At 46.8% G+C, this 16,242-nt stretch overlaps 1 non-coding gene across 1 annotated transcript; it reads right to left on the reverse strand.

The window, feature by feature from the left end:
- Nucleotides 1-15,795: 15,795 nt before the first annotated feature.
- On the reverse strand, nt 15,796-15,986 carry LOC139274503 (U2 spliceosomal RNA). Its single transcript, XR_011595555.1, has one exon. It is a non-coding gene; the product is annotated as a U2 spliceosomal RNA (small nuclear RNA).
- Between the last annotated feature and the right edge of the window lie 256 nt (nt 15,987-16,242).

A 16,242-nucleotide genomic window follows, 5' to 3' on the forward strand; every position in this document is an offset into this window, starting at 1 on the left:
ATAATGGGACTAAAGGCAGATAAATCCCCTGGACCTGATGGCTTGCATCCTCGAGTCTTAAGAAAAGTAGCGGCAGGGATAGTGGATGCACTGGTTGTAATTTACCAAAATTCCCTGGATTCTGGGGAGGTCCCAGCAGACTGGAAAACTGCAAATGTAACGCCCCTATTTAAAAAAGGAGGCAGACAGAAAGCAGGAAACGAGAGACCAGTTAGCCTAATATCTGTGGTTGGGAAAATGTTTGAGTCCATTATTAAAGAAGTACTAGTTGGACATTTGGAAAAGCATAATTCGGTCAGACAGAGTCAGCATGGATATATGAAGGGGAAGTCATGTTTGACAAATTTCCTGGAATTCTTTGAGGATGTAACGAACAGGGTGGATAAAGGGGAACCAGTGGATGTGTTGTGTTTGGATTTGCAGAAGGCATTTGACAAGGTGCCATATGAAAGGTTACTGCACAAGATAAAAGTTCACAGGGTTGGGGGTAATATATTAGCATGGATAGAGGATTGGCTAACTAACAGAAAATGGAGAGTGGGGATAAATGGTTCATTCTCGGTTTGGCAATCAGTAATAGTGGGGTTCCGCAAGGATCAGTGCTGGGACCCCAACTATCTATATTAACCACTTAGAAGAAGGGACCGAGTGTAACGTAGCCAAGTTTGCTGACGATACAAAGATGGGAGGAAAAGCAATGTGTGAGGAGGACACAGAAACTCTGCAAAAGGACATAGACTTGCTAAGTGAGTGGGTAAACATTTGGCAAAAAGTAGGCAAAAAAGTGATCCAGGTTTAAAATGCGGGCGGGGGCGGAAATGAGAGCGAGAACGTGATCTAGATGGTGTGTGTGTGGCAAGTGACATTATTGGACTGGACGAAATCCAGAAGTCATGAAACTGTCACTATTGACTTCATACCCAATAATCCTGCTAACAGTCCATGACACAACACACCGTTTATGGGCGACGGTAAAGTGCAAAAATTGTTGGGGTCAGATCATGAACCCGGTGGGAGGTCAAGAACTTGGGCAGGGTAGGGGGTGGGGGTTAGTCAGGACCTTATTTGGGTGGTGGGAGAAAGTCTGAACCCGCGAGGGTGAGCCCTGTCTGTTCCAAGTGAGCTCTGTTCTGTCTGGAGGAGGCACTCAGAATAGCTCGAATTAAACTTTGCAAAGTCACTGATTACATTGGCAGGGAGGATCTAATTACACATTCCAGAGAAACAGCTGGGTGTGTCTTGTCCTCCAAGAGGACCAATCAGCAATCAGGTCTTGTCATCCAAGGGGACCAATCAGATCTTTGGTGTTGCAAATAAACATGTCCAAGCTTTTTTCAGGTAGCGGACGCAGAAGGAAGTGCGGATGAGAGGGGGAACGGGAACGGGAACGGGAACGGGAATGGGAATGTGAGTGGAGAGGAGAGAGAAACAAGGATAGCCGTATCGGTAATTAAAACAATAGTGGTAGAGAGACCTCGTGAGATGGCATGGTCAACAGAGTGGCAATGATTATGGGTAGGTGTGTTTTATATGGAAGGAGAAGTTAAAGGAGGGCAGTAAATTCGTGAGGAGAGAGAGTAACTTGTGGCACTAACTGGCAGGAAGGACCATTGAGCAGTGCTATTTAAAACTCTAAAATACATTTCTTGCACAGCTTTTGATAAAAGACCCCGCCATTCTTCCTTGGGTGTAGCTCTCAGTGCCGTAGCTTTTCACATGTACTTCCTGTTTTGTTAAAATCTTTCCATTTTTTTCAATGCTTCTTTTTATTGCCGTATGTAAAAATCATCTACAGAAAATTTTACAGCACGGAAACAGGCCATTCAGCCCAACAAGTCTTTGAGGGCATTTATGCTTCACACGAGCCTCCTCCCAGCTTACTTCATCTCACCCTAACAGTTTTTAAGATGATTCCACTGATACTTCCGCTCTGTGTTTATTTTCCAAGCTCTCCCCTTTGTTTTGATTACATAGAATTACATAGCACAGAAACAGGCCATTTGGCCCAACTAGTCTGTGCTGGTGTTTCTACTCCACACGAGTCTCCTCCCATTCTGCCTCATCTCAGCCTTTCAGAACATCTTTCTAGTCCCTACTCGTCTACTTTTCTTTTGAAAGCATCTAAGCTATTTGCCTGAACCACTTCCTGTGGTAGCACATTCCAGGGAGGGCAACGGATGTTTGCCAGACTGATTCCTCGGATGGGGGTTGGGGGTGGTGGCGGTGGTGAAAATTGTCCTATGAGGAGAGATTGAGTAGACTAGGCCTATTTCTCTAGAGTTTAGAAGACTGAGAGGTGATCTGGCTGAAACTTACAAAATTCTTACAGGGCTTGACAGGGTAGATGCAGGGAGGATGTTATTCCTGCCTCGGGAGACTAGACCCAGGGCTCACAGTCTCCGAATAAGAAGTCGACCATTTACGATTGCGTGAGGAGAAATATCTTCACTCAGAGGGTGGTGTATCTTCGGAATTGTCTACCCCAGAGGACTGTGGAGGCTCAGTCATTGAGTATATTCAAGGTAGAGATCAATGGATTTTTGGATATTAAGGGAATCGAGGGATATGGGGATAGTGCAGGAAAGTGGAGCTGAGGAAAAAGATCAGCCATGATCTTATTGAATGTCGGAGCTGGTTCGAGGGGTCGATTGGCCTACTCCTGCTATTTCTTATCTTCTTATCTGGGGAACAAAAATGAAATTGTTTTTTGGATCTGGGAGATGGAACAGTGGCTTGCTCTGTCGACACATCGACCTGGTATTGCAGTGCCTCTGGGAACATGCAGCTTCGCCTCTCTGGGGTGGGAAGTTGTTGAAGAGAAAAGAAGAAAAAGGGTTTGCAGCTGCTTGACCGTGCTCTCCTTTCCTTCGTAGGTTGCTACTCGCCACAGGTCACTTCTCCTGCCGCCGGTGCGCCATGTTGCCGCCTTCTACTCAGCAAGGTCAGCAGCTGCCTTTGTGGTTTCCTTTCCGTATTTGAACGTGGGAACTTGTTCTATATAGAATCATAGGCTGCAATTTTGCCGTTGTTTAGTTGACAGGATGGGTGGTGGGTTAGTTGTGAACTTTAAAATGATTGACAGCGAGCCGGGAACCCGTTGTCAAAACGCGCACACCTGCATTTCCCGATGTCGGGTCTGCCAGCGCTGAGCAGACCTGACCGGCAGTGGCGGGGGACCCAATTCAAATCATTAGTGGCTTGTTTACAGCCACTTCACAATGCTTTTCCCCCCGCTTTTTGAATTGGACAGGTCGCCCACCGGTATCACCGCTGTGCTTAGTGCTCGTCTGTGAAGCTGAGGCGGGAGGTCACTGGCCATTGAATCAGTTGATGAGTTGACAGCTTCAAATGTCACGTCAAAGCTCCCAGCCAATTGAGAAATGTTCCCTTCTCTAAACTGCATTTCCAGTAGGGAGATTCAGAAATGCTGAAAGTCTTTACACGAGTTTCCATCCAGTCTGACCTCATTACCTCTGCCACTATTGACAGATCGCTTCTGTCATCTCTACTTCACCTGCCATCTATTTCATCAGCATGGGTGCCTTTGACTCGAGTGTTCTCAACTCCATCCCGCCACCACTTCAGTGAAACCCCAACATCTATTTTCCCAGTCCACTTTAGTCAACTCTGCCCTCATATCTTCATAGTCCGCTGGTTTGAGATCCAACTTTCTCACCCTCCATCTGAATTTGAAATTCAACCATGCTATGATCACTCATTCCAAGGAGATCCTTTACTAGGAGATTGTTTATTAATCCTGCCTCATTACACCTGACCACATCCAAGATAGCCTGCCCCCTGGTTGGTTCTGTAACAACTCTGTTGGTTGGAGTATAAACCAGGAAATAGTGGGGACTTGTAAAAAGGGAACAACAATAATCATGGGTGATTTTAACCTCCATATTGATTGGACAAATCAAATTGGTCAGGGTAGCGTTGAGGAAGAGTTCATAGAGTGCATAAGGGATGGGTTCCTTGAGCAGTATGTAATGGGTATGGTTCTTAATGAATACTTTGCGTCTGTTTTCACAAAAGAGAGGGGTAATGCAGGCATTGCAATCAGGGAGGAGGAGTGTGAAATAGTAGATGAGATAAACATAGTGAGAGAGGAAGTATTAAGGGGCTTAGCAGCTTTGAAAGTGGATAGATCCTCAGGCCCAGATGAATTTCATCCCAGGCTGTTAAGAGAAGCAAAAGAAGCATTTTCCAATCCTCTCTGTCTACAGCTGTGGTGCTGGAGGACTGCTAACGTTGTACCTTTATTTAAAAAGGGAGAAAGGGATAGACTGAGTAATTACAGGCCAGTCAGCCTAACCTCAGTGGTGGGAATGTTATTGGAAAAAATTCTGAGGGACAGTTTAAATCTTCATTTAGAAAGACACAGATTAATCAAGGACAGTCAGCATGGATTTGTTAAGGGCAGATGATGAGTTCAGCTTCGTGGTCAACCGTGATGTCGGTTGCCACTTGTGTGTGTATTGGAGGGTCGAAGTTGGCGGTGTCCTCTTCAGGTTGCTCGTGGATGTCTGTGAATCACAGTTTGGTTTGGTCCAAATGCTTTCTGCAAGTTGGTTCATTTGTAAGTTTGACCTCAAACACCCTACTCCCCTTTTTGGCTATGACAGTGCCAGCAAGCCATTTGAGACCATGTCCATAGTTGAGTACAAATACAGAGTCATTGACTTCAATGTCGCGTGACAAATTTGCGCGAACATGGTACATGCTTTGTTGATGCCACCTGCCCTCGACATGATCATGGAGATCAGGATGGACTGGAGAGAGCCTTGTTTTGAGTGCCCTTTTCATGAGCAGCTCGGCAGGGTTAACCCCGGTGAGTGAGTGGGGTCTGCAGGGAGCCTTCCGACACACGTTTCAAGCTTTGCTTGATGGTTGGGACTGCCTGTTTTGCCTGGCCATTAGATGCGGGGTTGAACGGGGCAGATGTGACATGCTTGATCCCATTGCGGGTCATGAATTCCTTGAATTCAGTGCTGGTGAAGCACGGCCCATTGTCGCTGACAAGGACATCAGGCAGGCCGTGCGTGGCAAACATGGCTCGTAGGCTTTCGATGGTGGCAATGGACGTGCTTACAGACATTATTATACACTCATTCCATTTTGAATAAGCATCCACAACAACCAAAAACATTTTGCCTAGAATCGGACCAGCGAAGTCAACGTGGATCCTAGACCACGGTTTGGAGGGCCATGACCACAAACTTAGCGGTGCCTCCCTGGGTGCATTGCTCAGTTGAGAGCAAGTGTTGCAATGGCACACGCAAGACTCAAAATCTGAGTCGATGCCGGGCCACCACACATGGCTATAGCTTTCATCATTACTGTGCCTGGGTGGGTACTGTGTAGGTCGCGTATGAACGTTTCCCTGCCTTTCTTCGGCAAAACCACACGATTACCCCACAAAAGACAGTCCGCCTGTATGAACATTTCGTCTTTGCGCCGCTGGAACGGCTTGATCTCTTCATGCATCTCCGCTGGGACGCTGGACCAGCTCCCATGGAGGACACAGTTTTTTACAAGGGACAGTAAAGGGTCCTGGCTGGTCCAGGTCCTGATCTGGCACGCCGTAACGGGTGAGTTTTCGTTTTCAAATGCACCATCACCAAAGCAAGTCTGTATGCTGTGCCATTTCCACCCCGGTGGTGGGCAATGGTGGCCGACTGAGAGCATCAGCGCAGTTCTCTGTGCCTGGCCTGTGGTGAATTTCATATTATATATGCAGACAGCGTGAGCGCCCATCTTTGGATGCGAGCAGAGGCATTGGTATTGATACCTTTGCTCTCTGAGAATAGCGATATGAGCAGCTTATGGTCAGTTTCTAACTCGAACTTGAGCCCAAACACATACTGGTGCATTTTTTTCACCCCGTAAACGGATGCCAGAGCTTCTTTTTCAATCATGCTGTAGGCCCCTTTGGCCTTGGACAAACTCCTGGATGCATAAGCGACCGGTTGCAATGTTCCCGGTTCGTTTGCTTGTTGTACACACCCGACCCCGTAAGAAGACGCATCGCAAGCTAGCACTAAACCTTTACATGGGTCATACAGAACAAGCAGTTTGTTGGAACAGAACAGATTTCTGGCTTTCTCAAAAGCAGTCTCTTGTGATTTCCCCCATACCCAGTCATCTCCCTTGTGCAGCAACATGTGTAAGGGTTCTAGCAAGGTGCTTAACCCGGGTAGGAAATTACCAAAATAATTGAGGAGTCCCAGGAACGACCACAGCTCCATCACGTTCTGTGGTCTCGGCGCGTTTTTGATGGCCTCCGTCTTGGCGGCCATCAGTGTGGGGCCATCTCCTCGTATAATCCATAGTGGGAGTTCATGCACCGCTCCATCATAGGATACCTTTACTGCTACACTGCCAATTACAGGGATCAGCTCTTTCGTGTAAGTTCTCAGCTTGGTATGAATAGGGCTCAGCTTGGGTCTTTGTGCCTTGTTGCACCACAGCCTCTCGAAGGCCTTTTTGCTCATGATAGACTGACTCGCACCCATGTCCAATTCCATGGATACTGGAATTCCGTTCAGTTCAACTTTTAACATGATCGGTGGACATTTCATGGTGAAGGTGTGTACCCCGTACTTCTGCCTCCTTGGTTCGAGTCTCTAGTTCAGTTTGATCCGCCATGGATCGGTCTTCATCTGCAACCTGGTGGTTTGCAGCTCGTCTGCACATTCGCTGGAGGTGTCCCATTGTTCCACAACCTTTGCACGCATAGTGTTTGAAGCGGCATTGATGGGCTCAATGATCACCTCCGCAGCGCCAACAAGGTATTAATTGCTTGATGGCAGACTCTGGGTCATCTGAGGTCGTGCAGCTGGAGGCACGTACGTTCTGCCATATGCATTCCTGCCTGAAGACGACGTTACTTTGTGTACAGTACTTGCCGATGCATCTTTATGCTGCAAAATTTGTTTGGTTTTATTGCTGGTGGACATGAATGCCTGGGCTATCATTATGGCTTTGCTCAGGTTCGGTGTTTCAACAGTAAATAGTTTGCGAAGGATAACCTCATGGCCAATGCCGAGCACAAAAAAGTCTCTTAGCATTTGCTCCAGAAATCCATCGAATTCGCAATGTCCTGCAAAGGCGCCTTAGTTCGGCGACGTAGCTCGCCACTTCCTGGCCTTCAGACCGTTGACATGTATAAAATCGATACCTTGCCATCAGAACGCTCTCCTTCGGATTTAGCTGCTCCCGGACCAGCGTACACAGTTGTTCATACGATTTGGTTGTTGGTTTCACCGGAGCAAGAAGATTCTTCATGAGGCCATAGGTTGTTGCCCCGCAGGCGGTGAGGAGGATCGCCCTTCGTTTGGCAGCGTTCACATTCCCTTCCAGCTCGTTGGCCACGAAGTATTGGTCTAGTCGCTCCACGAAGGCTTCCCAATCGTCACCTTCTGAAAATTTCTCTAGGATACCAACAGTTCTCTGCATTTTCGCGTGATGCTTCGTTATCTATTACTCAGCGCCAGTTGTTACGTCTCAAATAAAGCAACGTGACTGAGTACTGTAGACATGTGTAAGTATGACCTCAGCCTCTTTATACTGACTCCAGAGTGCCCGCACAGCATGGAAGACCTGCTTATACACAGTGCTCCCAAGGGATGCTGTGATCCCTTGGGACTCCAAAGGATGCGCCCTCTGGTGGCGGTAGAATGTTGGTTACAAGATGTTGCATACATAACAGTATACATCAATGATTTAGACTTGAATGTAGGCGGTATGATTAAGAAATTTGCAGACGATACTAAAATCGGCTGTGTGGTTGATAATGAAGAAGAAAGCTGTAGACTGCAGGAAGATATCAATGAACTGGTCAGGTGGGCAGAACAGTGGCAAATGGAACTCAATCTAGAGCAGTGTGTGGTAATGCATTTGGGGAGGGCTAACACGTCAAGGGAATACACATTAAATGGCAGGACACTGAGAAATGTCGAGGAACAAAGGGACCTTGGAGTGCATGTCCGCAGATCCCTGAAGGTAGTGAGCTCTGTTCTGTCTGGAGCAGGCAGTCAGAATAGCTCGAATTAAACTTTGCAAAGTCACTGATTACATTGACAGGGAGGATCTAATTACACATTCCAGGGAAACTGCTGGGTGTGTCTTGTCCTCCAAGAGAACCAATCAGAACTTTGGTGCTGCACATAGACATGTCCGAGCTTTATCCAGGCGACGGACACAGAAGGATGTACGGATGAGAGGGGGAACGGGAAAGTGAGTGGAGAGGGAAACAAGGATAGCCATATTGATAATCAAAACGATAGTGGTAGCGAGACCTTGTGAGATGGCATGGTCAACGGAGTGGCCATGATTATGGGTAGGTGTGTTTATATGGAAGGAGAGGTTAAGGGAGGGCAGTAAACTTGTGAGGAAGGAGAGTAATTTGCGGCACTAACTGGGAGGAAGGACCATTCAGTGGAGTTGAGGTAAAAGATCAGCCATGATCTTAATTGAATGTCGGAGCTGGTTCGAGGGGTCGAATGGCCTACTCCTGCTGCTCTTTCTTATGTTCTTATCTGGGGAACAAAAATGAAACTGTTTTTTGGATCTGGGAGATGGAACAGTGGCTTGCTTTGTCTATTCCACACATCGACCTGGTATTGCAGTGCCTCTGGGAACATGCAGCTTCGCCTCTCTGGGGTGGGAAGTTGTAAAAGAGAAAAGAAGAAAAAGGGTTTACAGCTGCTTGACCGTGCTCTCCTTTCCTTCGTAGGTTGCTACTCGCCACAGGTCACTTCTCCTGCCGCCGGTGCGCCATGTTGCCGCCTTCTGCTCAGCAAGGTCAGCAGCTGCCTTTGTGGTTTCCTTTCCGTTTTTGAATGTGGGAACTTGTTCTATATAGAATCATAGGCTGCAATTTTGCCATTGTTTAGTTGACAGGATGGGTGGTGGGTTAGTTGTGAACTTTAAAATGATTGACAGCGGGCCGGGAATCCGCTGTCAAACGCGCACACCTGCATTTCCCGATGTCGGGTCTGCCAGCGCTGAGCAGACCTGACCGGCAGTGGCGGGGGACCAAATTCAAATCATTAGTGGCTTGTTTACAGCCACTTCACAATGCTTTTCCTCCCGCTTTTTGAATTGGACAGGTCGCCCACCAGTATCACCGCTGTGCTTAGTGCTCGTCTGTGAAGCTGAGGCGGGAGGTCACTGGCCATTGAATCAGTTAATGAGTTGACAGCTTCAAATGTCACGTCAAAGCTCCCAGCCAATTGAGAAATGTTCCCTTCTCTAAACTGCATTTCCAGTAGGGAGATTCAGAAATGCTGAAAGTCTTTACACGAGTCTCCATCCAGTCTGAGCTCATTACCTCTGCCACCATTGACAGATCGCTTCTGTCATCTTTACTTCACCTGCCATCTATTTCATCAGCATGGGTGCCTTTGACTCGAGTGTTCTCAACTCCATCCCGCCACCACTTCAGTGAAACCCCAACACTGCACGAGGTAGGCAAAGCCACAAAAGAGCTCAAGAACAACAAGGCTACAGGTGCGGATGGAATTCCTGCTGAGGCGCTAAAATATGGCGGAGAGGCGTATTGGCGCGGGTACATGGCCTCATCTCTCTCATCTGGAGGGAGGAGAGCATGCCGGGAGATCTCAGAGATGCAGTGATGGTGTCCATTTTTAAAAAGGGGAACAAATCCGACTGCGGCAACTACAGGGGAATCTCCCTGGTATCAACCACTGGGAAGGTTGTCACTAGAGTTCTCCTCAACCGTCTTCTCACTGTGGCCGAGGAGTTCCTCCCGGAGTCACAGTGTGGATTTCGTCCCCTATGGGGAACAACAGACATGATCTTTGCAACACAACTGCAGGAAAAATGCAGGGAGCAACGCCAGCCCTTATACATGGCCTTCTTCGATCTTACAAAGGCCTTTGACACTGTCGACTGTGCGGCTTATGGAGCGTCCTCCTCCGTTTTGCATGCCCCCAAAAGTTTGTCAAAATCCTTCGCCTCCTCCACGACGACATGCAGGCCGTGATCCTTACCAGCGGATCCACTACAGACCCATTCCACGTCCGGACCAGGGTCAAACAGGGCTGTGTCATTGCTCCAACCCTCTTCTCAATCTTCCTCGCTGCCATGCTCTACCTCACTGTCAACAAGCTCCCCGCTGGAGTGGAACTAAACGACAGAACCAGTGGGAAGCTGTTTCAGCTACGCTGCCTCCAGGCCAGGTCCAAGATCACCCAAACCTCTGTCATTGAACTGCAGTACGCGGACAACGCCTGCGTCTGCGCACATTCTGAGGCTGAACTGCAGGATATAGTCGATGTATTCACCGAGGCATATGCAAGCATGGGCCTTACGCTTAACATCTTTAAGACAAAGGTCCTCCACCAGCCTGTCCTCGCCGCACAGCACTGCCCCACAGTCATCAAGATTCACGGCATGGCCCTCGACAACGTAGACCACTTCCCATACCTCGGGAGCCTCTTGTCAACAAAGGCAGACATTGATGCAGAGATTCAACATTGCCTCCAGTGCGCCAGTGCAGCCTTCGGCCGCCTGAGGGAAAGAGTGTTCAAGGACCGACCACCAAGCTCATGGTCTACAGGGCTGTAATAATACCCGCCCTCCTGTATGGGTCAGAGGCATGGACGATGTACAGAAGATACATCAAGTCGCTGGAGATATATCCCCAACGATGTCTCCGCAAGATCCTGCAAATCCCCTGGGAGGACAGGCGCACCAACATCAGTGTCCTCGCCCAGGCTAACAACCCCAACATTGAAGCATTAACCACACTCGTTCAGCTTAGCTGGGCAGGCCACTTAGTTCGCATGCCAGATGAGAGACTCCCCAAGCAATTGCTCTACGCGGAGCTCCTTCATGGCAAACGAGCCAAAGGTGGGCAGCGCAGACGTTACAAGGACACCCTCAAGGCCTCCCTGGTGAAGTGCAACATCACCACTGGCACCTGGGAGACCCTGACCGAAGACCGCCCTAGATGGAGAAAATGCATCCGGGAGGGCATTGAGCTCTTTGAATCTCAACGCTACAAGCGTGAAGAGGTCAGGCACAGTCAGCGGACGGAACGTGTGGTAAATCAGAACCAACCCCCCCTTCCTCTGATGAATATTTGTCCCACCTGTGACAGGGTCTGTGGCTCTCGTGTTGGACTGTTCAGCCACCAAAGAACTCATTTTAGGAGTGGAAGCAAGTCTTCCTCGACTCCGAGGGACTGTCTATGATGATGATGATGATTTTATACTCTCTCACCTTGCTCCTCAGAATCTGACCACGATCAGCCCCGACACTCGCGTCACCAGGCACACCGGCAGCACCAACAACAACACCAGCAACCTTCTCCGTAATCACCTGATGCTGCACAGGACAGAGGGCATCAGCACACGACCACATTGCTGCCAGGGATGGCCTCACCATGGCCAGATTTACTCCAGTATCCCGACAACCTCCTTGTTTACCATAGCTTTGGCCAGGTCCTGTTCCTTTGTAAACATAGAAACATAGAAAACAGGTGCAGGAGTGGGCCATTCGGCCCTTCGAGCCTGCACCTCCATTCAATGAGTTCATGCTGAACACGTAACTTCAGTACCCAATTCCTGCTTTCTCGCCATATCCCTTGATCCCCCTAGTAGTAAGGACTACATCCAACTCCTTTTTGAATATATTTAGTGAATTGGCCTCAACAACTTTCTGTGGTAGAGAATTCCACAGGTTCACCACTCTCTGGGCGAAGCAGTTTCTCCTCATCTCGGTCCTAAATGGCTTACCCCTTATCCTTAGACTGTGACCCCTGGTTCTGGACTTCCCCAACATTGGGAACATTCTTCCTGCATCTAACCTGTCTAAACCCGTCAACATTTTAAACGTTTCTATGAGATCCCCTCTCATTCTTCTGAACTCCAGTGAATATAAGCCCAGTTGAGCCAGTCTTTCTTGATATGTCAGTACCGCCATCCCGGGAATCAGTCTGGTGAACCTTCGCTGCACTCCCTCAATAGCAAGAATGTCCTTCCTCAAGTTAGGAGACCAAAACTGTACACAATACTCCAGGTGTGGCCTCACCAGGGCCTTGTGCAACTATAGTAACACCTCCCTGCCCCTGTACTCAAATCCCCTTGCTATGAAGGCCAACATGCCATTTGCTTTCTTAACCGCCTGCTGTACCTGCATGCCAACCTTCAATGACTGATGCACCATGACACCCAGGTCTCGCTGCACCTCCCCTTTTCCTAATCTGTCACCATTCAGATAATAGTCTGTCTCTCTGTTTTTACCACCAAAGTGGATAACCTCACGTTTATCCACATTATACTTCATCTGCCATGCATTTGCCCACTCACCTAACCTATCCAAGTCACTCTGCAGCCTCATAGCATCCTCCTCGCAGCTCACACTGCCACCCAATTTAGTGTCATCCGCAAATTTGGAGATACTACACTTAATCCCCTCGTCTAAATCATTAATGTACAATGTAAACAGTTGGGGCCCCAGCACAGAACCATGCGGTACCCCACTAGTCACTGCCTGCCATTCTGAAAAGTACCCATTTACTTCTACTCTTTGCTTCCTGTCTACCAACCAGTTCTCAATCCACGTCAGCACACTATCCCCAATCCCATGTGCTTTAACTTTGCACATTAATCTCTTGTATGGGACCTTGTCGAAAGCCTTCTGAAAGTCCAAATACACCACATCAACTGGTTCTCCCTTGTCCACTCTACTGGAAACATCCTCAAAAAATTCCAGAAGATTTGTAAAGCATGCTTTCCCTTTCACAAATCCATTCTGACTTGTACCTATTATGTCAATACTTTCCAAATGCGCTGCATCGTGCGATGTGTGACAATGTGCGCGATGTGATGTGCGACAACATGCGCGGTGTGTGATGTGTAACAATGTGCACGATGTGATGTGTGACAGTGTGCGCATTGAGTGATGGGTGACATTGTGCGCACTATGTGATGTGTGACCGTACGCGCGGTCTGATGTGTGACAATGTGCGCACCGTGTGACGTGTGACAATGTGTGCGGTGTGATGTCTGATAATGTGCGCGGTGTGTGATGTGTGGGAATGTACACGCGTGTGATGTGTTACAATATACACGTGTGATGTGTTACAAAATACACAGATGTGTGGTGTGCTACAATATACATGTCTGTGATGTGTTGCAATATACACACACGTGTGGTGTTACAATATACACACGTGCTGTGTTATAATATACACACCGTGTGATGTGTTACAGTATACACACATGTGCTGTGTTACAATATACATGTGTGACGTGTTACAATATACACACGTGTTTTGTTATAATATACATGCTGTGTGATGTGTTACAGTATACACACACGTGCTGTGTTACAATATGCACGGCGTGTTATGTGTTACGATATTCACGTGTGATGTGTTACAATTTACACGCGTGTGATGTGTTACAATATACATACATGTGATGTGTTACACTATACCTACGCATGTGATGTGTTACAATGTACACAGGTCGTGTGATGTGTTACAATATACACATGCCGTGTGATGTGTTACAGTCTATACATGTGTGCTGTGTTACAGTATACACGTCGTGTGATTTGTTCCGATATACACGTGTGATGTGTGACAATATACACTCACGTGTGATGTGTTACAATATACACGCTGTGTGATATGTTATATTATACACGTGTGCTGTGTTACAATATACACGGCGTGTGATGTTACAATATACACGTGTGCTGTGTGACAATATACATGTGTGACAGTATACATGCTTGTGACGTGTTACAATATACATGCGTGTGATGTGTTGCAATATACACGCGTGACGTGCGACAATATACATGCGTATGATGTGTGACAATGGGCACACCGTATGATATGTGAAAATGTGCGCACCGTGTGACGTGTGACAATGTGTGCGGTGTGATGTCTGATACTGTGCGCGGTGTGTGGGAATGTACACGCGTGTGATGTGTTACAATATACACGTGTGATGTGTTACAAAATACACAGATGTGTGATGTGCTACAATATACATGTCTGTGATGTGTTGCAATATACACACACGTGTGGTGTTACAATATACACACGTGCTGTGTTACAATATACACACCGTGTGATGTGTTACAGTATACACACGTGTGCTGTGTTACAATATACATGTGTGATGTGTTACAATATACACATGTGTTTTGTTATAATATACATGCTGTGTGATGTGTTACAGTATACACACACGTGCTGTGTTACAATATGCACGGCGTGTTATGTGTTACGATATTCACGTGTGATGTGTTACAATTTACACGCGTGTGATGTGTTACAATATACATACATGTGATGTGTTACAATATACCTATGCATGTGATGTGTTACAATGTACACAGGTCGTGTGATGTGTTACAATATACACATGCCGTGTGATGTGTTACAATATACACATGCCGTGTGATGTGTTACAGTATATACATGTGTGCTGTGTTACAGTATACACGTCGTGTGATTTGTTACGATATACACGTGCGATGTGTGACAATATACACTCACGTGTGATGTGTTACAATATACACGCTGTGTGATATGTTATATTATACACGTGTGCTGTGTTACAATATACACGGCGTGTGATGTTACAATATACACGTGTGCTGTGTGACAATATACATGTGTGATAGTATACATGCTTGTGACGTGTTACAATATACATGCATGTGATGTGTTACAATATACACGCGTGACGTGCGACAATATACATGCGTATGATGTGTGACAATGGGCGCACCGTGTGATGTGTGACAATGTTTGCGCTATGTGCTGTGTTACAATATACACACGTGTGCTGTATTACAATATATACGTGTGTGATGTGTTACAATATACACACGTGCTGTGTTACAATATACACGCCGTATGATGTGTTACAATATACATACGTGTGATGTGTTACAGTATACACGTGTGCTGTGTTACAATATACACGCCGTGTGATGATATACATGTGTGATGTGTGACAAATACATGTTGTCTGTGAGCCAATGTGTGTGCTGTGTGTGATGTTACAATATACACACGTGATGTGTGACAATATACACATCATGTGAGGTGTGACAATATACACGCGTATGGTGTGTGACAATGTGCGCGACGTGTGAAATGTGATAATGTACATGCGTGTGATGTGTTACAATATACACGCATGTGATGTGTGACAATGAGCGCGCCGTGTGATGTGTGAAAATGTGCACGGTGTGTGATATGTGACAATGTGTACGCTGTGTGCTGTGTAACAATATACACATCTGCGTTGCAACATACACGCGTGTGATGTGTTACAATATACACGCCATGTGATGTGTTGCAATATACATGCCATGTGATGTGTTACAGTATACACATGTCTGAGTCATGACAGTGTGCGCCATGTGATTTTATAATATACACGTGTGTGATGTGTGACAATGTACACATCATGTGGTGTGTGACTATATAAATGTCATGTGTTGTGTGACAATATACACGCCGTGTGCTGTGTGACAAGATACAAGCGTGAGATGTGTGCAAAATCTTTGAAATTTGAGAGCGAATGTGCAGCAGGCTGTGTTTGGGTGTAGTCGGGTGAGTGAGTTGTGGAAATGGTGTTTGTTTTTTTTGTTGAATTGTGTGTGATGTAGAAATGATAAAGTGGAGGAGCTGTGCATGCAAGCAATAATGGCAAGTAAAATGAGTGTGGCATAAAAAGAAAGAAAAAAGGAGATGTTTTGAATGAATCTGCTTTTAATTTTGAAATTCTCCCAAAAGGGAGGTGCACCGTTCCCAGAGACACTGCAATACCGGGTCGATGCGTGGAGTGGACGGAGCAAGCCCCTATTCCATCTCCCTGTTCCAAAAATCAATTTAATATATGGTCCCCAGATAGGGGACGTATCAGATATTAAACTGATAAGAACAGATACTACACTTGATCTTAGCCAAAAGGCCGAGAAGCGATGCCGCGGCGGCCCAAACTGTTCTCAGCTCCCGTTTGCCCTCCCTTTATTGAGTCAGACTGACTGTGCCCAAAGACATATAACTGTTGACTCTTTCACTGTTATTTTCTAATTGGAACAGATTAGTTTACAGAAGTTGCCTTTTTCCCTTTTTCAGTGAAACTGCTTCATAGATATGTAAAGTGACAGTATTCCAGCAATCAGATGGAGAGGGTTGTGCCTATCCACACGTACGTCACTGTCAGAGGCTGCGATGCA

The sequence above is a fragment of the Pristiophorus japonicus genome, chromosome 9, assembly GCF_044704955.1.
Source record: "Pristiophorus japonicus isolate sPriJap1 chromosome 9, sPriJap1.hap1, whole genome shotgun sequence".
NCBI lineage: Eukaryota > Metazoa > Chordata > Chondrichthyes > Pristiophoridae > Pristiophorus > Pristiophorus japonicus.